We start from the raw sequence: 25,069 nt of genomic DNA, 5'->3' as shown, positions 1-25,069 counted from the left end.
TAACTGCATTATCATTACCCCCTTGGCCGTGATGTATGGAGTTTCAGAAATAACGGTTTGTCTTTCTGCCAGTTATGATGATGACTCAGTCACGGTCACCATCAAATGTGGGTGGCCAAGTGTCTGGTTCCAACACAAACACTAGCACCTCATTAGACTGCCTTCAATTTAGAAGAAGCATCTATATAGGGAATCTTGTGATGTATCAGGTCTAGGCATCCTGGTAGGTCTTGCAGCAGGCTTATTCATCATTACTTAACTCTCATGTGAGGATCTTTGGTAAAAAGGCTAACTGTCCCTTTAGGGTGCTCGGTGACAAACTCAAATATATCCTGCAAGAAAAGTGCAGACAGTAATATTCTTGCTTTGCCTGCAGCTGACCCAGTACAGCAGGTGGAGGTAGGAACACCCTAGTGGGCGGACGAACGGAGGGCAGACCGACCCCAGGGCTAGTTGCCATCCATACTGGTTTGGGGCTTCTGGAATGGACAGTCCCATCGATTGTGGAGATAAAGTTGGAGAGCCAGGGGCTACATGAGCGGTTGTCGGCGAGCATCCAGCACCTGCAGGTGCAGTTGGAGGTGTCCACCTGCATGCAGGAGCAGGAGTTGGAGTCGACCATGCTTGCCACCCAGGCCAACACTGCATGGGTGGTGTCTGCAGTGGAGGCATTGGGGGCGACTGTTGGTTATGGATCAGCCTGTCCAAGGCCTGGGGCATTCTGTGTGCGCGCTGGCCGCGGCCCAGGATAAGGTTGCCCCCTCACAGGCAACCATGTGCCAGAGCCACCTGGAAATCACAGCGGTGCTCCTGAGCATGGCTCAGTCACAACAGGCCATGACTGAGAACACCAGCGGCATTGCCCAGGCGCTGGCCAATGTTGCGCATATTTAGAGGAAGATGGCCCAGTCCTAGAGAGTGATGGCACAGTCACAGGCTGATGTGACCCAAACCCAGAAGGTGGATAATGTGGCGCAGTCCCAGATGGAGATGGTCCATTCCCTGTGCTCCATGGCCCCGAACATTCAGACCCTGGTCGAGACCAGAGTGGGCCTCCAGGACTAGCAGTGGCAGGTGGTAGGGGAAGCCTTGGGGGTTAGCTCAGCTAACCTCAGACACCCTGAGGGAGGAGGAGGTGATGGGGCCCGTGCTGGAGACTCGCGTGAGGGAGATCTATGAGATCCCTGACGGGTTCCCACTCGACGCCTGGAAGGATCCTATTGTGTAAAGGTTCAGGGCGGCCTTCACCTTGATGGCCATCGGGAGCGGGTGACCTCCCCCATTCCCCCGCAGTGCCAGGTGTGCCATGATCTGGTGATATGTCGCACTGTCATCTACTGAGCCGGAGTCTTCAACGGCATGCCCGATCCAGCAGGTCCTGAATGACAGGCAGTGCCTCCTTGGCACCTCCTCGGCCTGTTGGATGACCGGCTCCCCATCCTGGGCAGCTGCCTCTTATTTCTCTGCTGCACTCTCCGCTGCGGACGGCGGGTGCAGATGTGTGTGGGGGTACGACCAGTGTCACTCTGCAGAACCAGGGGCCAAGGTGGGTGGTCAGTGGGCAGCAAGATGGCTGCCTTGCAGGTTGCAGCAATGGCGGACCATGACTGGACATCACCTCAGTCTCGTGAGGGGTCACCCCGGATATGACAGGGCACCCCCACCCCAGCCAGTGTGGCCTGGCAGCCCACAGTCGCACTTCTCTGTCCTCCCTCCTCTCTCTATCCCTCATCAGACATGGCGTTAGTTTCACGATTTGTTAAAAGCACAAGTGAACCGTACCATTCGGAACTCAGCCCATCGGAGGTGGAGAATCATGGACGCCCCGGAGAATATTGGGTCAGGCCCGCTAATGATATGCAAATGTGTTTACTGTTTGTGCATTCTGGACTGCATTAACGCCGCTCTCAAGGTGATGGAGAATTGCGATTTGGTGGTTAATTGGTGCCCACCGTGATTTTGGGGTTGAAACCTATTCTCTGCCCAATCACGTTTTGCGATTTTGGCATCAGTGGGCTGTTTCTTGGCACCCGCAGCACTGAGAATCCTGCCCCTTAGTTTGGCCTTAACTGAATTATTGTGTCGTGCTCTAGGCTCTGCACTCTGGAAAGGATGTGAAGGCATTGGTGAGAACGCGGCAAAGATTCACAGGAATGGTTCATGGGATGAGGAACGTAGATAGACTGGAGAAGTTGGGACTGTTTTACTTGGAGAAAACTGGCTGAGAGGGGATTTGAGCGAGGCACACAAAATCATGTGGGGCCTGGACAGAATAGATAGGGGGAAACTATTCCCGCTTGTGAAAGGTCAAGGGTGAAAGGGCGCAGATCAAAAGTAATTTTCAAAATAAGTGAAAGTGACATGAGAATAATCTTCTGGACTCAGCGAATGGTTAAGGTCTGGAAACTGCCTGAGAGCGAAGGCAGGTTCAATTGAAGGGATTAGAGTGTTAACTGAAAATGAAGAATGCGCAGGGTTATGAGCAGAAGGTGGGAGGGTGGCACTAAATGCAGTCACAATGGACCGAATGACCTCCTTTTGCATTATAAAATTGCAAATCTGCTTTTAATCCATCAAATATGCAACAATCAGCAAGCTCTCATTTACAAAGCACTCAAGGCATAACAGACAATTAATTGTTTCTATGTTCTTTTAGTTATGGGCGAGAATTTTACATAACTCAGATGGGCGCACGCCCGACTTGGAAACACCTAAAATCACATGAGAAGATGTTGGGTGCATGTCCTAACATTGTCATCATGTCTGTGCGTTACATTTTGGTTGGCAAGCATGAGTCAGAAGAATTGCCCATATAGCTTTTTCAGTTGGCAGGAGCGCCAACTGGCAAGATTGCCTTTATGTTTGAGCTGCAACTTCGATCCAGGGCGAGATGAAAGTCAGGGTTCAAACAAAATTATTTAAAGTGTCTGCAGACTGATGTCGGTGTATGATTGTGCTGCTGAGACCCTCATGCATAGATTTTCTACTGATACTTTTTTTTAAAACAAGTCAGCAGCTCCCTCAGACAACTCCACAGGGGCTGTCCCCCTGGAAGTGCCCACCTGCACGCCCCTTTTCTTAGCGTCCGCCCGCCTCCCACCGTCCCCAGCAGCCGCTCAGCCTTTCCCAGAGCGTGTTTCACACCGGATGGCCATTATTTGGCCCGCCAGCATAATATTGCGTTTACAATGTGGTCTCAGGCGCCAGCAGGGTTTACATCCACTCATGCCCGCGCCGACTTCCGGCATGCCCTGAATGTAAAATTCAGGCCATGGTTTCTGAAGGCTCAGGAACATGAAAATATTGTCCTCTCTATCAGGCTGTCAAATGGGAGGTGCAGTCCACTTGACCAGCAAGCAGTAGCAATGTAGACATTCTCATTGCCTTAACAGCAATTGAAATTGTCCAAAATATAATATTAAATGCTATATTTGTCTACTGCTTTACTTCCGAGATACGTTAGCAGGTGAAAACTGGCTTTGCACCTACATTGTGTGTTGATGCACACTGTGAAAAACAAGCTTTACTGTTAATAAAAAGATAGCACTAAACCCGGAGCACCAAATCTCAGGGTCACAGAATGAGGAACACACTTGGGTTCCTTTCCTGCTTTGCTCAGTTTACGATCTCAACCATACTGAGTTGAGGGGGGCTTCAACAGATTCTTGCAGTAGGAAGAGTGATCCCTTGTGAATCCTGCTGGCCCACTGCAGGAGGAAGCGTTCTGGTGTGGGGGATACCCTCTCACTCGTGGCCATGTGATTACAAAATAATTTACCAAAATAAATGCTGCATTCTAGACTGCACCACATCGACATGGCATAAAAAGGATAGAATTAAAATGAGATTTTTTGAAGCATTAATTCTAAAGTCTCAGGCATTGAACTCTAGAACTCACAGTGTTCATTAACATGAGAGATTGGTTGACAAACATCTCCCACAAAGTCTTTGGTATTCTTAGCACATTACTAGATTTGCTGTGCTGTGCCAATACCACCAGCCTGAACTGAATATTCACTAAGTTTCACCCATTATCTGACTGTCAGTCATTATAATTCCAAAACCTACTTCCATTGGTGAGCGCTTCTGTAATTCTATTGAGCAAAACTTTTGTAGAAAACGTACTGACAGGAAATGCAGTGATGGAACAACAGCTCAAACCTTGTGATCTTAGAATTCATCAAGAAAGAATGCCTTGCAAGAATTACTCCTGACACATCCCCGGAATTTGTAGTTGTAATCTTGGCGAAATTGTCAGTGTTGGAGTCATTACTGTGTCAAACAGAAAGCAACATGAGGGTGTAATTAAACCCAGAAATCTGGAAGATGCCATCAGTGATACTCTATTCCTGAGGATGTAATGTTGCAACCTTCTCAATGCAATCAATACGGAATCTATGTTGTGATGTGGAATTTCAAGTTTTTTCACACTACTCTCGCAATATAATCTATTGAAACTATTAAACCTTGTTGAGTGGCATATAACTGAGGTTTCAATGGTGTACTATCATTTTTGCTGGATTACCTCACTGGTGCTGAATAACTATTCTTACAAACATGGGGTGGCATTCCCTCAAATTACCATTCAAAAATTGGGGGCGGGATTCTCCATCCCGCTAACCGGCCAATGGGGTGTCCCATTGTGGGTAGCCCTACGCCGTCGGGGAAATCCCCGGGCTTGGCGGAGAATCCAGCCCTGGATGTTTTTTAAAGTGATAAAAATAATTTAAAATTCATTTTTAAAGTTTGTTAATTATATTTTGGGCGCGATTCAGCAGACTCATTTGAAAGTCTGCTGAATGGTGCATTTAGCGGGCTTTTTCTTGGCACCTACAGCACTGAGAATGACTCAACTATTCAGCGGCACTTTGCCTTTGTTTTGCCTCGGTGAGCAACTCCCCATTGAGGCCACTAAGTCTTTTCCTGCACTAGTGAGCTGGGTTGGCCAGTGCAGGAAGACGACATGTGGATCCAAGAGCCATTTTTAAAGGCAGCCCCAAACTTTCGACCCCCCCCCCCCCCCCCCACCCCCCCCGGCCCTCTGTGACTCCACCCCAACTTCAGGACCCCCTCCCCACTTCACCCAACTTGCCTCTTCCAGGGTCCGCGAGACCTCCCTCACCCACCTCTTATCGGCAAGGCCCTCCCGGGCATGGGCAACCTAGGTACCTTGGCACTGCCAGCCTGGCATTGCCATCCAGGCACCCTGACAGTGCAAGGCTGGCAGTGTTAAGGTGCCAGTGGGAGTACCAGGGTACGTCCGACCACCCAGGGCCTCAACTCCCCAGAGAGACTTCCCCGAGGTGCCGGGTTCAAGATGTTGTGCACCAGCACCAAACAATGCCTGGTTGAGGACTCGCTGTCAAGGCTGGTGAATCCATGGTGAATTGGATCTACTGGCTCTTTTAAATATGCGTGCCCAGATCTCACTAACAAGAGCGAGATCCAGATTGCGATGCACCACAAGATTCAGTTGAATCTTGTGAGACTTTTTGAGCGTCATGATTGGGTGCAAGAGACCTGCATCATAATTCACAGTGCTTCCTGGATGCCGCAGACCCCGAAAGATGACACTAGAATCAAAGTCATGTTAAAATAGCAGAAATTGGTGTTCTTGACCCACTAAATCTTTAGGAACAGTTTTTCTCATCGTCAGTAGAACATAGAACAGTACAGCACAGAACAGGCCCTTCGGCCCTCGATGTTGTGCCGAGCAATGATCACCCTACTCAAACCCACGTATCCACCCTATACCCGTAACCCAACAACCCCCCCTTAACCTTACTTTTTAGGACACTACGGGCAATTTAGCATGGCCAATCCACCTAACCCGCACATCTTTGGACTGTGGGAGGAAACCGGAGCACCCGGGGGAAACCCACGCACACACGGGGAGGACGTGCAGACTCCGCACAGACAGTGACCCAGCCGGGAACTGAACCTGGGACCCTGGAGCTGTGAAGCATTGACGCTAACCACCATGCTACTGTGCTGCCCACTAATGAGTGTTCTCCCTTCACCACTAACTGCAAAATCAGACCAGTGAATTATTGGTGAAATTATGATGTAACTTAGAAGTGATGTGAAAAGGAAAGGGGGCATTGGGGATGCAACATCAATGCACGCTCCTGATATATAACTAACCATCTTTTCTAAAATGCTACATCTGGCAATATTGAAATGGACACTTGTCTTCAATTTTTCTTTAAACTCCTAAAAAATAGGTCTGGCAAGTAACTCCTGTGCTGCCTTCCAGAGTGTTCCTTGTAATTCTGTATCATGTAACTCTGTATATCATATTGTGGGCAGTGCCTTTCTCCAGTCCCACGTTAAACCTTGCTCTGCCAAGCACATTTTTATTTTAATAACATTCAGGCACATAATAAAACAGTGGTGGCGAGGTAGGGCTGGGTGTCTTCGGTGTATATGCGGAACCCGATATTAGGTTTTCGGGTATAATCACTGAGCGGACAGCATGACAATGAGAAATAGGAGACCAAGGACAGATCTTTGAGGGACACAAAAATAATGGTGTGGGAAGAGCAAGAGAAGTGACTGGGTGTGTAAAAATGGAACCAGCCGAGTTCAGTCCCATTCAGCTGGAAGAATGAATGGCTTTGAGAAGGGTGGTGTGACCAGCCATGTCAAATGAGGCAAACAGCTCAAGAGGTCGAGGAGGAATAATTTACCAGGGCCACAATTACACAGGATGTATTCTGTGACATTGTTATGGGCCATTTCAGTAGTGTGGTGGAGCAGAAACCTGATTGGAGAGATTCAAAGATGTATGGCGGAATTTACTGTCTGTTCACGCCGAAGGGATATTCCGGTCCCACTTACAGCGTATGAAATGAAATGAAATGAAAATGGCTTATTGTCACGAGTAGGCTTCAATGAAGTTACTATGAAAAGCCCCTAGTCGCCACAATCCGGCGCCTGTCCGGGGAGGCTGGTACAGGAATCGAACCGTGCTGCTGGCCTGCTTGGTCTGCTTTAAAAGCCAGCAATTTAGCCTGGTGAGCTAAACCAGCCCCTATTGGGGTCAGTCAGCAGGAAATCCCATTGACAATGGCAGGACCAGAAAATCACTCTGGTGGGACACCTCTGCCGATCAAAAACACACGGCAGGTTGGTTGGTAAATTTGGCCCGTAGTTAATTGACAGATGGTCATAGATTTGGAAGGCAATGGATGGAATTTCACTTTTTTTTATCTCTTCAATCCATCCCCTTGGTGCACAGTTATGTTTTTCACTTCTAAACATTTTTCGTAAACAACTTTCAGTATAATTGGAATGACTTGCTGAAGTCAAATTGCTGCAGGAAAGAGAACTGAACTCTTCCGTTCTTATTTAGTGAGCAAGAAACACCATAACAATTCTTTTCCAGTTATTTTATTGTTTAACACTTCAAATTAAAATGAAGAAATAAGACTTAGTACAAATCCTTTGTTCAAGTTCCGTACAATTAATTTGAAATGGGGCTCATTACTGTATATAACTTTAAATTTGTTATTCTTTTTCTTCTTAACCAGAAAAAGCAACATGGTTTATTACATATCTTAATTACCAAAGTAGAAAACATTGTGAAAGTCTAGTTATTATTTAACTAGAGTTTGATATCAGCACTTGCTTTATGCATATTTCAGTTGAGCCTTTATGAAAATCGCTTATTGTCACGAGTAGGCTTCAAATGAAGTTACTGTGAAAAGCCCCTAGTCGCCACATTCCGGCGCCTGTCCGGGGAGGCTGGTACGGGAATCGAACCGTGCTGCTGGCCTGCTTGGTCTGCTTTAAAAGCCAGCGATTAGCCCTGTGAGCTAAACCAGCCCCAGCTGGTTGTTGACATTTCAGCAAAACACCTGACCTGGTACAGATATCCTGCAGTGATGCAGTTTAGCTGCCAAGACCCAGTGGATGAATGAACAGTCTGATGCTCTTTATCCATCCTCTTGTCATTGATCTATCAGGATGTGCCCATACTCGACTCTTGACCAGGTCCCTCACATCTGCACATTGTCACGGCATAACATTGTGACTAAGAGGGAGGAAACCCGTAGACTGTAAGTGATCCTGAAGCACAGCATGCTGCCTTAGAGTCACAGCTGCACCATACATGGCGCCAAGCACTTACTCAGAGCCATTCTCTCCACCATTTCATTGATGATATTTAGAAAATTGTCTGTATTTGTAAGTACATATTTGAGTAAGAACATTGCGATCTGAATTGCTCATGACCCATTTGCCTTAAATTTTGATTGATATTAAGATGCACAGAGGGGCTGCAGGAGAAGAGATAGCTGCCCCATACCTCCCTTCAGAATCTTCAAGTGGTAGTGGAAGAGATCCAGAGGAAGAGATATGTCCTGCACCCTGGTGGCCATTCAAATCCACCTGCCAAAGCAAGACGGCCTGGATACAAATTATGGCTTTGGTGTGCACAGCAGGAGTGCACAAGCATTCCTGGAGTCAGCTTCGGAAAAGGTTCAGTGACATACTGTCCTCCGGCAAGTTGATAGAATGGCTCATCCATGCAGAGGTCCAAGGAAAGGGCCAAATCTGCATGCTGCAGCAAAGGTGTAGGCACATAGCAGAGCCTCATCACTGAAGCTTGTCTATATGTTCATGGAGATGCGCACAGAACAGATGAAAATGGGCACGATGAACTACAGAAGAGAAACACTGCTGAATGCACTATTTGTCAGGCTAATTTAAATTTATGTTGCCATTGCAGTTTAAACGAGCAAAGAATGCTCAGCAGATGTCTCAGACTCAGCCTGGCTGAGAATAATCTGTTTGAATGAACAGATCTGCATGATGATTGCCAGGGTGCCTGAACAGCTGTCTGTCCACGATGGCAAATGACCAGTAGCAAGCGAGGAAAAGGTATCCGAGGATGTAGCATCACATCTCATCAGACCACACTCTCCGAACTCAGGTACCTGCAAATCAGAGGGATGTAGAGGTGGCACAGGGGGCACCAGAGTGCCTCAGTCCAGGAGGAGGTGTTAGATTCAGAGATATCCGTGCCAGTCCATCTCTGAGGAGGTAGAAAAGTCATAATGATGCTCCAGTGGGCAGAAATGTGGAATCGCAGGAGTTACCTTCTGGGGCACAGTATTTAGATAATCAGCAGAGGATGTGTGGACATCTGGCTGAATACCCAGAGAGAGTAGGAGCTCTAGGGACTGTGAATGGAAGACTACATTACAATCATGAGTACCACATTGTCCTGGAAGCTCTCATGTTGCGAACTAGTGAACATTTGTTGGCTATTTCAGACAGACTTCATTGTACAAAAGACTTTGGCACCTCATTTCAGGCACTGGCTTTCACATGAGGGATCAAGGTTGTGAAGGACATATTACCATATAATGAGGTCCATGGGTATGATGTTGCGAGTTGCAGAAATTTGAATGTGACTGAGTAAACTCATTAATGTTCTGTTAATGCTCTTGTGAGGGATGGACATTCCCTTGAGTAATTGTAGCATCAGAGGTACAATCTTCCTTAGGTGGAAGTTGCTCACCAGAGACTGATGAAGCTGAAAGTAAGCAGTTTTAATATCTATCAACTTGCATTCCCAAACATTTGTGGCTAACAGAGCCAAGAAGATCTTCAAAATAACCTTTCCTGCCATTGGTGAAATCTACCCTTTCCCCTTAGTCACTAAGGTTTCTTCAAAACCACGTGCCACCAGCCTGGCCTTGGCCTTATAAGTTTAATCAGGAAGCACATTTTCTGTGCGTATCCACCGATGAGATAGAACTCATTGTCCCCATTGTCTGGGACCTCCATGTACGCACCAAATTCTTTCCAACTTCGCAGTTCTTGTGCATCTTTTATTAATTTGTTGGAAACAACAAAGACCTCTCAATCATATGGGCTTCTGCTCCATGTAGCATTCCTAGTCTGGACCATACGCCTTGAGCTTGTTATGCTGCGCCCTCTATCCTGCCTTATATCTTGTTTCAGGCTGCTACTGCGTGATCTGCCCTTCCTATTATGAGATGTTCTTTCAACAGTTCTTGATCTCCTCCTAAGGGCATGTTCACTGCCAGACCTGACTACGTTTCTGTGCTCTCCATTTTTGTATGTCATGTTCCCAATCCATAGGTCTAACTTCCTCCCCTTTATCTTCTATATTCAACAAGTTTATTTATTTTTCGGTGGCCTCCCCTGCTCTACCAAGAGTCAGACATCCTTCCACTGACTGGTTCCTTCTGGCAAGTATGTCACTTTAGTGCCAACTTTTGGCAGTTGTTCTTTTGGGATAAATTGTCTCATCCAGTTCCTCAGAATTACTATGTCCCTCTTCAGACACCCTGTCAATTTCCACAATCTGGTCCTCATAATTCTGTAACATATGTGTATGAGAAGTACCTGACTTCTCAGCACATTGAATAACCCCTTTTGAATCTGCAAACTTGTAATCTGTGCACACTAATCTTGACGAGTGTATCCGAACAGTGTGGTTTCCATGCTGCAAAATGATTGTTTTGCCATCTATACCTATAACCTTTCCTGGACCTTTCCACTAGTAAAATCCATCACTTTTATAGTATGCCATGTCTCCCTGTTTGAAAGTAGTTTCTGATAGCCGTACATTGTGCCTCAATGCTCTCCGAATCCTTTCTGAGATTTCTGCTTGAAGGAATGCTCTCCTGACCATGTGCAGTGCATTCAAATGCTCAGAAAAAGGAGAGTTAATCATGGTCCCCTCCCAAGCTGGAGGATGATCTTTAATGACTGGCAGATCTTTAGAATTTCTACCAAAAACCAACTGTATGGGCTGTAGCCCCCCAACCATCTGTAGTGAATTCTTTGCATGGACGGTCGATGCTAAAGCCAAAATTAATTTACAATCTGGCCTATCCCCCAAAATTTTATGAAACATTTCCTCCATCACAACATGATTTCTCTTGCACACCCTGTTACTAAATGAGCGTTCTGCAGCTTTATTCAGAACTATTATGTTCATGTTCTCACACATTTACCAAAATTCATCATTAGCAAATTTCTCTCCCCTCCCATCCCCATTACCAGTATGGAACTTGGTCAATGGCCGCAGTTCAGTCCCTGTCCATTTTTCCATTATTTGTTCCACAATTATTTTCTCTTCTTTGCTAAGTATAATCGTCAATTGACTAACCCTAGTTGCCAAGTCTATAAAGTGTAAAATGAAAATGTGTTTTTCTATACCACACCTTAAGATCTATAGCCACAACTTCATTAAAATCTCTTGCTAAGGGAATACTCACTCTGGGTCACTTTTGTGTTCTATAATATTCCTTACATTCATCACATCTAATGCTTATCAGTTCTGTAAGTATAGAGTATTCTTGATCTCTTACACCCGCATTCCTGAGCAAAATTGTAATCTTTGGGAAAATGGATGGGCAAATTGCTGATGCAACTTTAACATAATCATTTTTTGGTTTTCTAGGCTCCTGCATTCTGATGCTAACATATGAGTCCTTAATTTCGTCACAAGAAAAATTATGATTTATTAACGGAATACAGTCGTATCCAGACTGTGAAAATTGTAAGTCTGCTTTTTTTTCCCAAATACAGTGGCCTTGTCGTTTTCCATGTCAAGGTTCATATGTGCTTTCTTCATTGATGGTCAGCTTAATAGTAAAGATTTTTCATTAGAGATGTCTTCTGTGCAAATAGAATGATTATATCTGGCAATTTTGCACGGAATCACTGTTCTTTTCAGTGGTTTAAGGGTATTATCATCTGCAAATCTGAAACTCGTGGAACTTCTAAATTCCTTGGGCTGGACTCTCCGCAGCCCCGCGCCAAAATCAAGTTTGGTGTGGGGGTGGAGAATCAACTTTCACACTGAAATCAGGCCCGGCGCCAGTCTGGCGATTCTCTGGGACCTGAGAATCGGCGTGTTTGCAGAGTACTCCGCGTGGCTGAGGGGCCTTTACCAGAGGCCTGCCCAGCGATCCTCTGCTCTCAACCGGCCAAGGTCCTGACGCCGTGGTTCTAACCACTTATTGTCGTTCGGGAAGCTCACGTGGCGGCTGCAAACTCAGACTCCAGCCGCCCTGGTGGGTGGGTGGGGGAATCAGACACCGGTGGGGGGGGGTGTCCTTATGGGCGGTTGGGGAGACAGATCGGGCTGGTCGGATCTTCCGGCACACGGCCGATTGGGGGGCCTACATTTTCCAGCTACCTCTGCGGTCCGAGTCCGCCATGGCACTTGGCGTGGCTGCTGGAGGCTGCTGTCGTGCGCATGTGCAGACTCAAAAGCGGATGTGCGGGGGCATGTTTCCGTAGCTAAAGCTGCCTGAATCACTTTAGATCCCTGCTAGCCCCCTGCAGGTGAGTGAATTGACTAATCTTTTTTATTGGAAACTCAAGAGTGAAATGCCAGCGTTTTTACATCAGCGTGGGGACATAGTCCCATTTTGGGACAATCCAGCCCCTTAACTTTATTCTGATCTTTGCCACTTAGAGAATCCAGGTAACATTTCAACCACTCTATTCTACATATTGTAGATGTACATCCGCTGTCTATTATGGCACAACTGAAGGTCTCAGCGACCAACACATTCATCACTGGACTGAAACGTCTTATAACTTAGACAATGCCTTCTCTTTGGTAAATATCTTCCTCTTCTTCTTCAGACTCTCCTGTCTTGTGTTTGGTTTCAAACACCACATTACATCTCTTCGGATAGTTTAATGCATAATAGAATTTCAAATCACACCTAAAACACCGTATAACACATCCTGGGTATTTCTGGAGTTCATTTTTCTGTGAAATTTCCCAATTCATTCCTCCTGCCATAACTCTTTTTTTTTAATTTAAAAATAATTTTTATTGAAAGAGTTTTTCCATACAAACATTTACCCCTACTAATTTTTAAATTATTTACAACACAATCCCTCTAGGCAAATATCCCTCCCTCGCCCGCCCTCTCGCGCGCACCAGTCCTCCCCCCCCCCCCAAGCAACAACTTAACAAACAAGGCAGCCTACAGTTTCAGACATGAGCAGCGAGCAGACTTGCCCGCGTTACAGTCGTGCATGTCCCCCCATGACCATTGCTGCCCCCCCTCCCCTCCCTCCCCTCCCCCCCCCTCCCTCCCCTCCCCCCCCCCCCCCCCCCCCCCCGGGTTGCTGCTGCCACGACCCCGAACGCCTATCTCTGATCTAAAAAGTCAAGGAAAGGTTGCCACCGCCTGGAGAATCCCTGTACCGACCCTCTCAGGGCAAATTTGATCCTTTCTAGCTGAATATAGCTAGCCATATCGTTAATCCAAGTTTCAACGCTTGGAGGCCTCGCGTCCTTCCATTGCATTAATATCCTTCGTCGAGCCACTAGGGACGCAAAGGCCAGTATTCCGGCCTCCCTAGCCTCCTGTACCCCCGGTTCTACCCCGACCCCAAAGATCGCAAGCCCCCATCCTGGTTTGACCCTGGACCCCACCACCTTCGACACCGTCCTTGCCACCCCCTTCCAGAACCCTTCCAGCACCGGACATGCCCAGAACATATGCACATGGTTCGCAGGGCTTCCCAGACATCTGACACACCTGTCCTCACTCCCAAAGAACCGGCTCATCCTTGTCCCCGTCATGTGAGCTCTATGCAGCACCTTAAATTGAATGAGGCTCAGCCTCGCACACGAGGAGGAAGAATTGACCTTCTCCAGTGCATCCGCCCACGTCCCGTCTTCTATCTGCTCTCCCAGCTCCCCTTCCCACTTGGCTTTCAGCTCCTCCCCTGATGCTTCTTCCGCCTCCTGCATTATCTTGTAGATGTCTGATATCTTCCCCCCTCCGACCCAGACCCCCGAGAGCACCCTGTCACTCGCCCCCTTACTGGGGAGCAGGGGGAACCCCTCCACCTGCCGCCTAGCAAATGCCTTCACTTGTAAATATCTGAACATGTTTCCCGGGGGGAGCTCAAACTTCTCCTCCAGCCCTCCCAGGCTCGCAAACCTCCCCTCTATAAATAGGTCCTTCAGCTGCCGTATGCCCACCCTGTGCCAGCTCTGAAATCCCCCGTCGATGTTCCCCGGGATGAATCTATGGTTCCCTCTTATTGGCGCCGCCAACAGACCTCCCATTTCCCCCCTGTGTCGCCTCCACTGCCCCCATATCTTGAGGGTGGCCGCCACCACCGGGCTCGTGGTGTACCTCGTGGGGGGGAGCGGCCATGGTGCCATTACTAGGGCCCCCAGGCTTGTGTTGCCACAGGACGCCCTCTCCATTCGTTTCCAAGCTGCCCCCTCCCCTTCCATCATCCACTTGCGCACCATTGACACATTTGCCGCCCAGTAATACCCCGAGAGATTGGGTAGTGCCAGCCCTCCACTGTCCCTACTCCGCTCCAAAAAGACCCTCCTCACCCTTGGGGTGCCGTGCGCCCACACGTAGCTCATGATGCTACTCGTCACCTTTTTGAAGAAGGCCCTAGGGAGGAAGATGGGCAAGCACTGAAATAAAAACAAGAACCTTGGGAGGACCGTCATTTTGATTGACTGCACCCTCCCCACCAGCGACAGCGGTACCATGTCCCACCTCTTAAATTCCTCCTCCATCTGTTCCACCAGCCTGGAAAAGTTCAACTTGTGGAGGGTCCCCCAGTTCCTTGCCACCTGCACCCCTAAGTACCTAAAGCTCTTTCCTGCTCGCTTGAAGGGGAGTCTCCCAATACCCTCTCCCTGGTCCCCCGGGTGTATCACAAAAACCTCGCTTTTGCCCAAATTTAGTTTGTACCCCGAAAAGTCCCCAAACTCTGCTAATAGTTCCATTATCCCTCCTGCCATTACTCTTAAAGGTGATTCTGTCCTCATTAATTTTAGTTATAAATCTTCTTTATATTGATACTTGCGGTCTATTTCTAGGCCACTTCACCATTCCGTTAGCAGAGTCTTCCATTGTCTTTCTGATCGCCAATCAACCCATATTTGTAATGAATGTTACCAGGAAGAAATTTCTGCCCAGGAACATTTTTAAAGCCTCTGACATTTTTCCTCACAGTGTGTGTCGTTCTGCAAATTGAAACTAGAAGCCTTTCCATATTTGTAACTTTAGCATAGTCTAATAACTTGAACGCCAGCATTGACTGAGGAATTTCTAGACTGAATTTTTGCAACCTTTTATACATTCTGCTAAATTCCATTCTATACGCTTCTATGGATGTATCCACTGACAGGGTAGAGAGATCTGGGTGTCATTGTTCATGAAACGCAGAAAGTCAGTGTGCAGGTACAGCATGTCATTAAAAAAGCAAATGGATTGTTAGTGTTTATTGCAAAAGGACTGGAGTATAAAAGTAGAGAAGTGTTGTTGTAATTGTATAGGGTGTTGGTGAGACCACATCGGGAGTATTGTGTCCAGTTTCGGTCTCCTTATTTGAGGAAGAATGTGGTGGCATTGGAAGCAGTTCAGAGGAGGTTCACCAGATTAATTTCAGGGATGAAAGGGTGGAAGGTTGAGGAGAGATTAAACAGTTTGGTCTTATACTCCCTGGAGTTTAGAAGGATGAGAACAAAGAACAACAAAGAACAATACAGCACAGGAACAGGCCCTTCGGCCCTCCAAGTGCGCCGATCATGTGTCCTATCTAGACTGTATCCTTCTATACCTCGTCTGTTCATGTGCCTATCCAGATAAGTCTTAAAGGTCGCTAACGTATCTGCCTCAACCACCTCACTTAGCAATGCATTCCAGGCCACCACCACCCTCTGTATAAAAAACTTGCCCCGCACATCTCCACTGAACCTTCCCCCTCACTTTGAATTGTGCCCCCTTGTAATTGTCATTTCCGCCCTGGGAAAAAGTCTCCAACTGTTCACCTTATCTATACCCATAATAATTTTATAAACTTCTATCAGGTTGCTCCTCAGCCTCCGTCTCTCTAGGGAGAACAATCAGTGAGGGGATCCGATCGAGGTATATAAAATACTAAAAAGGATTGATAAGATAAACGTAGACCAAATATTCCCTCTTGTAGGGCAATCTAGAAGGAGAGGTCACAGATATAGGTTGACGGATGGTAGATTTAGAACTGAGATGAGGAGGAACTATTTCACGTAGAGGGTGGTGAATTTGTGGAACTCGCTGCCCCATAGTGCAGTGGAATCTAAGTCATTAAATAGTTTCAAGGAGGAGATATATATATTTCTGATTTTAAAAACAGGTTAAAGAGTTAGGAGGAACAGGTAGTGAAATGGATTTGAGACCAGTAAGAGATCAGCCATGATCTGATTGAATGGTGGAGCAGGCTTGAAGGGCTGAAATGAATACTTCTGCTCTTAATTACTTTGTTCCTATTTTCTAAGTTTGTCAAAATCTGACCAGGCCTCATAAGCACTTAAATAAGTCACCCTTTTTGTAAATTCTCTCCATGAAAGTTAATAATGTATCGAAAACTTTATCTTTTTTTTAAATAAATTTAAAATACCCAATTAATTTTTTTCCAATTAAATGGCAATTTAACATGACCAATCCACCTACCCTGCACATCTTTGGGTTGTGAGGGCGAAACCCACGCAAACCCGGGGAGAATGTGCAAACTCCACACGGACAGTGACCCAGAGCCGGGATCGAACCTGGGACCTCGGCGCTGTGAGGCTGCAATGCTAACCACTCTGCCACCATGCTGCCCTTCGTAAACTTATCTGAGTTCAAATGCTCTGCACCAATTTTGAGAATACTTTGCTTTTTTACAGAAGCGAAAGTACCAGTGCCATTCTTTGTTATTTCTTGGGCAAGGACATAACCCGTGTCTACATGGTAACTTCATTCTTCCATTGGTTGGGTTGACACTCATCATATAATGCTGGGTATTATACTTCAACATTCTACCCTTGGATTTAACCATTTGTTTGCCAAGTTACGCTAAATCACTCTTTAAGGTTGGAATTCAGAATACAGAGTTTCATCCAAAGGGATGTTAGCTTTTTATTTCACTTACTCGCAGAAACCATCCTCTGCTACCATTGTTTAGCTCTGATGGTATTTCAGTGATAAACATTGGACAGCAAGTCTTTACTTCTTCAATTCCAATTTTATTGTGTTCTACAATCACTTCTCATCCAACCCCGCAGTGCTACCTGTATCCCTATAAAGATCCAGGAGGCCCAAGAAAGTGAGTTAAGCGGAGTTTTATTCAAGTTAAGGAAACAGCCGCTACAACGCACACAACACAATAGGTCCCAGTCAGGACTAATGGAAGTGCTGGTTCAAGTCCGGGCTGGTTTTTAAGAAGTAAGGTAACCAGTCCCAGCTGGGCAGGCCTCTGCCCACTAGCAGGGAAGCTCATATTCTCGGAGTCCCATGGGGAGATCGATTAGTGTATCACGTGGGCCTCATAAGGGTTATTACAATCCCCTTTATATGTATGCGTGCAGTCTATCAAACAACAAGTGTGGCCTATTAAACAATTAAAAACTCTAATTCTATCTTTAGCACTGGGGAACATTAGCTCTTTCCTAACAAAGATGAGACAAGAGAAGGAGTTAAGACCACAGGATGAGTAAGCTGAATTAAGACAAAGGGAACGAAACAGATGTGTTTAGCTCAAAGAGATTGATAGAATTACAGCAGGGCAATTCCAAAGCAAAACACATTTATTAACCGCTTACTCGGAATTGGACACGAAGTGTATTCCTGAATGTTATTATGTAAAGGATCACATATTAATGAGAAAATGGTGTCCCACACATGTGCAGATGACAAATGGGCAGAAATACATCAAATTGTATTACCTCCTGCGTATAGGAAAGAAATTCTAAGGATAGCTCATGAAATTCCATTAGGACGACATCTAGGAATAAAGAAAACACAAGCAAAGATACAGGAACTGTTTTACTGGCTCGAACTACATAGAGATGTCGTTAAAATTTGTCGAACATGTCAAGTAGAAGGGAAGTCACAAGCTGAAATAAAGCAAGCACCTTTGATCCCTATTCCTGCTCTCAAAGAATCTTTTACAAGAGTTCTTGTCGACTGTGGTGGACCACTTCTGAAAATGTGAAGTGGAAATCAATACTTGTTAACTATTAGATTTCCTGCAGCCATACTGTTAAGAAACATTACAGCCAAGGGAGTGGAGAGGGATTAACCAGTTCTTTATTAGATATGGCTTACCGAAAGAGGTACAATCAGATCAGCGGTCCAATTTCATGTCAAGATTATTTAAAGAGGTCATGAATTGCCTGGAAATAAAATATTATAGATCATTGGTGTATTATCCAGAGTCTCATCAAACTCTGAAAACAATGATGAGAGCGTATAGTCAAGATTACCCTCATGATTGGGCCAAAGGGATTCTATTTGTATAATTTGTCATGAGCAATGCGCCAAATTATTCTACAAGATTTAATCCTTTTGAATTGTTTATGGGCATGAAGTTAGTGTAACCACCTGGGTTGGCCACTTTCTCACACAAAATGGAAGAACACAAAGGTTACAGGGAAAAATGGACAGTTGCAAAGAGACAAGCAGTTTGCAGAATCCCCTGTGTATTCTAGCTGCTAAAGAAACCAGACAGCATTGTAACTAACAAGCTGTGCATATTAAGTGAGTGATTCCCGGTGATTCCCAGGCACAATGGACACAACAATTAGAAGAGATTGAAACATTCTATAGAAGGTCAGACATCCCGGCGCCAGTGGAGTCTGAAAGAAAGGACACAAATAAGGTGGAAAGAACCGCCAGTGATCGAGGAACAGCCCCGTTATTGGGGAAATTCAAATCAACCGATTGGGAAGAGACCCAATCGATTGCAAGTTTATAGAGGGTCCGCCCAGAAGGGCGCAAAGCCCCTGGGACCTATAAAAGTCAGGTCCCAGGACTGATTCTTTCTTCTTGACCAGCCGGCCCACCCAGCAGAACACCTTTGCAGCAGAACACCTTGAGAAGGAGAGGCCTGGTCAGCAGCCGCCATCAAGTAAGTGTCATACAACGCACGCTACGAGAGTAGACACTCCTGACCCTTTTAGTCCACACCAACTGGAAGCCTGCGGATCCAGGACAAAGCAAGAGGCCATTGTTCCCTGATCCGGCAGTTCCCTTATTCCAGATAAGTATTGGCCTGTTAGTGGTAGGAATAGCCTAGTCTTTTAGTGTTATATGCATGAGTAGTAAATAACTGTGTAATAATAAATGTGTCTTGTTTGAACTTACTAACTGGTGTAATGAGTCATTGGTCTGAACTTGAACTTGAATCTTGTGGCGGTATCATAAGGATACCTGGCGACTCTAGAGCTAAGGAATAAAACAGAGCCATTTGAGTGTAAAGCACACTCACCCAGAACGAGAAACATTAGAGGAGGACTGAAATTAATCCAAGAAAAGTTTTCATGTAAGAAATCAGAGATTACACTTTTGTACTACGTATCGATTTTCAGAGAAAGACTGAATGGGGCTTTTGAGGTGGCAAGGAAGTATTTAAAGATGGCACAGCAAGGAATGAAAGCAATGGTTGATAGGAGAGCACAGATTTGTAGCTTTGTAGGAGGGGTGAAAGTGGTAGTGTTGATACCTGTATCGGTTGAACCACTGAAAGGTAGATTTAGTGGACCATATCAGATTTAAAGATAACAGAGTGAAGTAAATTATCTGGTATGCACACCAGACAGATGTAAATTTCACAGAGTATGTCATGTTAACATGCTTAAATGGTACTGGGATAAAGGAGATGAGGTCAGACATGAGGTTTTGCTTGCAATGAAACAGGGGGAAGAGGAAGGGTTAAAGTCTGAGAATTACTTTCTTCTATTTTATTCGGGTAATGAGGAACTATTGAGAAATTTAAACAACTGTTTGAGTTATCTTCCAGATGAGAGCCAAGGCAAATTAGAAGAATTATTGCAGCCTTATCATTGAATTTGTGGGAATAAATTAGGTAGAACGGGGATAGCGATGCATGATACTGATAAAAGTAAGGATATAATGTTATAATTGTGTAAAGTACTGGTGGGGCCACAGCTGGAATATTGTATGCAGTTCTGGTCGCCACATTACAGGAAGGACAAATTGCTCTGGAGAGAGTGCAGAGGAGGTTTATAAGAATGTTGCCTGGGCTAGAAAAGTGTAGCTACGAGAAGAGATTGGGTGGTTGGGGTTATTTTCCTCAAAACAAAGAAGGCTGAGGGGAAACTTAATTGAGGTGTACAAAGTTATGCGGGGAAGAGATAGGGTGCACAGGATAAAATTGTTTCCCTTGGTGGAGAATTCTAGAACCAGGGGACATAGATTCAAGACAAGTGGCACAAGGTGTAAAGGGGAGATGAGGAAAAACCTTTTTACGCAGAGGGTAGTGGGAGTTTGGAATTCGCTGCCAAGTTGGTGGTGGAGGCAGAGACCCTTAATGCTTTTAAGAGGTACCTGGATCTGCAGATTAAGTACTCTAAGCTACAGTGCTATGGGCTGGAAGCAGGAAGGTGGGATCAGAAAGGGTATCTGGGTGTCCTCGGGCTGGCATGGACAGGATGGGCTGAATGGTCTTCTTCTGTGCTGTAACTTTTCTATGATTCTAGGTGGGGGGATACAGTTCCAATAAAGTAACATCCATATAGGTTAAATCCAGCAAAGTTATCGCAAGTACAGAAGGAAATTGAATATATGATGACATGATTGAATTGAGTTCTAGTGATTGGAGTTCACCTATCATAATGGTGCTGAAGCCAGATCGAACACAAAGACTTTTGTGTGGACTACAGGAAAGTGAATGCTGTCAACAAGAGGGATTAAGTTCCTATACCATGGTTAGAGGATTGCATTGAATGAGTTGGACAGACTAAATTCATCACAAAAATAGACTTGTTAAAAGGGATATTGGCAAGTAGCTTTGCCCGAGAGGGATGGACTTTGTCAATTTAAAGTTATGCTGTTTGGGATGAAGAATGCACTCGCAACTATCTCAGAGACTAACAATGTTATTCAAGGATTGAGTCACTGTGACAATTGACAATTTAGTGGTGTTTAGTCAAAGGTGGAAAAACATCTTCAACAGCGAAAAGGATTGTTTGAATGCATAATAGTAGCTCATCTAGTCATGAACTTGGCACATCATAGGACATGGTCAGATGTCTTAATGAGATTCAAAATAACAGGCCATTTGGGATTTTAAGATCCCTAGAAATGAATGCATTTTATCCTAAGCTTGTGGCAAACTTTGGCAGTATAGTTGCACCACTGACAGAACTGTTGAAGAAGAACAAGAAATGTAACTGGATGGAGGACTGCCAAACCGCATTCCAGCACTTAAAAACTGTGTTGACAACAGTGTCAGTGTTAGATGCACTATATTATGAAAAAAGTTAATCCTGGCTGTGGACGCTGGTGACATTAGTGTGGGGGCTGTGTTGTAACAGGAAGATGAACTTGGAATTGAGAAGCATGTGGGGTATTTCTCAAAGAAAAATAGACATTAAGTTTGTACAAGCATTACAACCTTTAGAGATTTATGTTGCCAGTATTTCAGCAGAAACAAGCATATATACAGACCATAATCCCTCGAATTTTTGGAGCGGTTGCGAAATGAAAATGAAAACCGCTTATTGTCACAAGTAGGCTTCAAATGAAGTTACTGTGAAAAGCCCCTAGTTGCCACATTCAGGCGCCTGTTCGGGGAGGCTGGTATGGGAATTGAACCTCGCTGCTGGCCTGCCTTGGTTTGCTTTAAAAGCCAGCAATTTAGCCCAGTGTGCTAAACCAGCCCCTTTGAGAATAAGAACACCAGGTTATTTTGATGGAGTTTGTTACAACTGTTTAATTTGAAAATCATTCATGTGGCTGGGAGAGAAAACATCATTGCTGATGCATCACCATGTGTGTAAAAGAGACTATTGGGAACCTTGTGTGTAAATACTTTGGCGCATATTTTATGTTAATACATTCTTTTAAATCTTTGTAATGTTAGATGACGTAGAATTGATAAGAAATTGTTGAGAAATTAAATCGCCTTTCAAGTTATAATGTTGCATTTGGAACAAGAGTTGGGAAAATTAAGATAAAAAAGGATAAAATAAAAAGTGGGATTGCACGTGCAGCATGGTAGCAAGGGCAGCACGGTAGCATGGTGGTTAACACAATTGCTTCACAGCTCCAGGGTCCCAGGTTCGATTCCCACTTGGTTCACTGTCTGTGCGGAGTTCTCCCCGTGTGTGCTCATGGAGTTATATACTATTGGATATTGTTTGGAAAAAGGGACATCTCAGAGTTCAGGAAACATAGTGTTTATAGGCATAAGTGTAGTTATGTGTACTGGTTTAGTGTATTATAGTTCATTACTTGCATGTTTTTATTTTAAGTTAATAAATATTACAATTAATTGGTCACAAAATGAATGGACTATCCTCCCTGGTTCACATATCTTTTCTCACAGTCTAACAAATTGAAAATAGACACCTCTAAGAACTGATGTTCCAAGTTATCCTTATCGGTTTTGGGATACGCTCACATTTAACATCAGAGAACTTATGACGTACGGAGCACAATGGAAGGAAAACAAAGCATTTTTTAAGGTAGGACCAATACTTTGAGTTTTAAATTTCCCCAAAGGAAAACTTTTTACAACTGTGTTTTTAAATTAATTTGGAAGAAATTTTGCAGTGCTCGAGTAATTGTTGGCATAAACTTTCTGATAGTAACAACAGTGTAACTAGCAGCATTTTACTTTCAATATTTCCCTTACACTGACAGAAACTTCTGGAGTCTGTTCCCCCATGGGGTGCACTATTAAAGTCCCACCAGACTTTAATCAAGTAGAAATCAGGAATCTGATGAAAACTTGCACCTTTACCCAATTAGTCTTGTAAAAATCCTACAATAAATTATGCTTTGTTGAATAAGGTCTAATTGGGTCTTTAACTGCATTCTTCATTCATAATTATTCATGAACAGCCGCATCGGCCCTGAAAACAACTCTTATTTTTGTGTCCATTATTATAAAAAAAGCAAATTCTTCAAATAATATGTTTTAAAGTTTTGGTTGTGATATGTCAGCTTCTACTTTAATCCCATGTATTTGATCTAATCATTTATTTTGTTCTCTGTAGAATTTTAACTAAAAAGGAATGTACATTTTACTTCTGGGACTGTTCTATAATTCATCATTTTAAAGTCTCTGAAAATAAATTAACAACATCAATTTATTCCTCGTTTTATCCAGGCTATTTACAAGACAACATATTTTTTTGGTCTTTTGGCGGGTTTGACAAAGATTTGAGGAATCCAAATCCTGAATCAGATGTTTTCTGTTGGGTCATCCATGCTCAAACGCCAGTAGCATTTACCTCAACTTGCTCTGACTGTTGTGTGTCTGAATATGTCCTTAAAGGCTGAACACAGAAACTTCACAATGGATTCATTAACCTTCCAAGATACGAGTAAAAAAAATTGGCATTCAGCTTTGCTTTGAACACAAAGGTATTACTGTTTTTTTCATATTATAGGAAAAGATAAACAGAATCCATTGCAATTGCATTAATACAAGGAGGTAGGAGACACAACAAAGTTTATTGTAGTTCATTGCTTGATGTGGGTATTGCTATCTACAGCCTAGTTTTTACATTCATTCTTATCTGATGTTGGAAGCAATGTCCTTGAATGGTATCAAATGTATTGAAGGCAATATTTGTTTATTGAGCATGTGAATGTTACTCTGCTTTCCTCTCAGGCTACAATCTACTCAACATGCAAAGTTTACTCTAATTGTAGGGTGATTGAAATAGCACCTCATTATCTTTATTCTCTATTCTGAAAATTAAACTTGTGAACTGCAAGTACAAAGACAGAATATTTAATTGCACTAATATTTAATTCCCGAATAGGGCTACCCCACTTGGTTTCACAGAAGGTTATTTTTGTAAAATTGAATACATGTATATGTAAGCCCAATAATAGTAGCAGGGGTTCAAAAAGATAGGATTGCCACACAAGAAGTGATAGAATATATTAGAAAGAAAATGGCTGCAAAACGGTGGCAGTTTTTTGCAAATGGATTAATTGGTCAATTATGGGTCCCTGTAATAGGCTAGACTAAATTGCTGAGGAATTAAAGATAGTTTATGCTTCTGTATTCACAGCATTCCCTGAATGCTCTAACTGCATTGTGAAGATTATAAAAGTTATGTTGTACATTTGAAGTCATGAATATGTAATGCCTGGTATGTTAAATATTTGTGCACTTTTAGTGTGTTTTGTTTCCCATCTGCAATTAATTTGTTCTGTTTTCTTGTCAGAATATAATTAAATATACGCTGTCTTTGGAAGGCCATACTCACTGGATTTTCATATCTCATTATATTCTTTAAATGTGATTTTCAGTAAATGTGTGGATTTAGTTTTATTGAGTACAAAAGTACAAATTTATCAAAAGTACGGGATGCTTGTCGCATTCCTGCAGGAGTGAGATTTATAGTCTCAAAGCACAAAACAAATTGCAAGTTCATTTGGGGGAGCTGGTGGTGTGTTGGTAATGTCACTGAGCTTATAGCCCAGGAACCAAAATCCCATTAGAACAGCTGGTGAAATTTCAATTCAATTCATACATATGGAATTGAAACTAAAATGCTTGTCATTAAAAACCTACCTTGGATCACTAATGCACTTTAAAGAAGTAAAACTGCTGTCCTCATTGGGGGCGGAATTCTCTGACCCCCCACTGGGTCGGGGAATCGCCCGGGACCGGCGTACATCCCGCCCCCGCCGTGGCTGGAATTCTCCGCCACCCGGGAATCGGCGGGAGCAGGAATCATGCCCCGCCGATCGGCGTGCACCGCGTGCCGATTGGCATGCACCCCGCGGCGATTCTCCGGCCCGCAATGGGCCGACGTCCTGCCGCTGACAGGCCAACCCCACCGACGTGGTTTAAACCACCTCTGTGCTGGCGGGATTGGCGGCGCAAGCGGGCCCCCGGGGTCCTGGGGGGGGGGCGCGGGGCGATCGGACACCGGGGGGTGCCCCCACGGTGGCCTGGCCCGCGATCGGGGCCCACCGATTGGCGGGCAGGCCAGTGCCGTGGGGGCACTCTTTTTCTTCTGCCACCACCACGGCTTCCACCATGGTGGAGGCGGAAGAGAACCCCTCCACCG

General features: G+C 44.7%; 1 protein-coding gene and 1 long non-coding RNA gene across 2 annotated transcripts in view; one reads left to right on the top strand and one right to left on the bottom strand.

Annotated features, from left to right (window-relative positions):
* The window catches only part of LOC119978360 (leucine-rich repeat-containing G-protein coupled receptor 6-like), a 294,338-nt gene that overhangs the window by 104,453 nt on the left and 164,816 nt on the right, over positions 1 to 25,069 (bottom strand).
* LOC119978361 lies at positions 11,481 to 24,168 on the top strand. The gene is made up of 3 exons (XR_005463425.1): positions 11,481 to 11,542; positions 22,360 to 22,498; positions 23,146 to 24,168. It is a non-coding gene; the product is annotated as an uncharacterized LOC119978361 (long non-coding RNA).

The sequence above is a fragment of the Scyliorhinus canicula genome, chromosome 15 (genome assembly GCF_902713615.1).
Source record: "Scyliorhinus canicula chromosome 15, sScyCan1.1, whole genome shotgun sequence".
NCBI classification, from domain to species: domain Eukaryota; kingdom Metazoa; phylum Chordata; class Chondrichthyes; order Carcharhiniformes; family Scyliorhinidae; genus Scyliorhinus; species Scyliorhinus canicula.
Note: the sequence above shows the minus strand (reverse complement) of the source record. Positions and strands in the feature narration are given on the sequence as shown.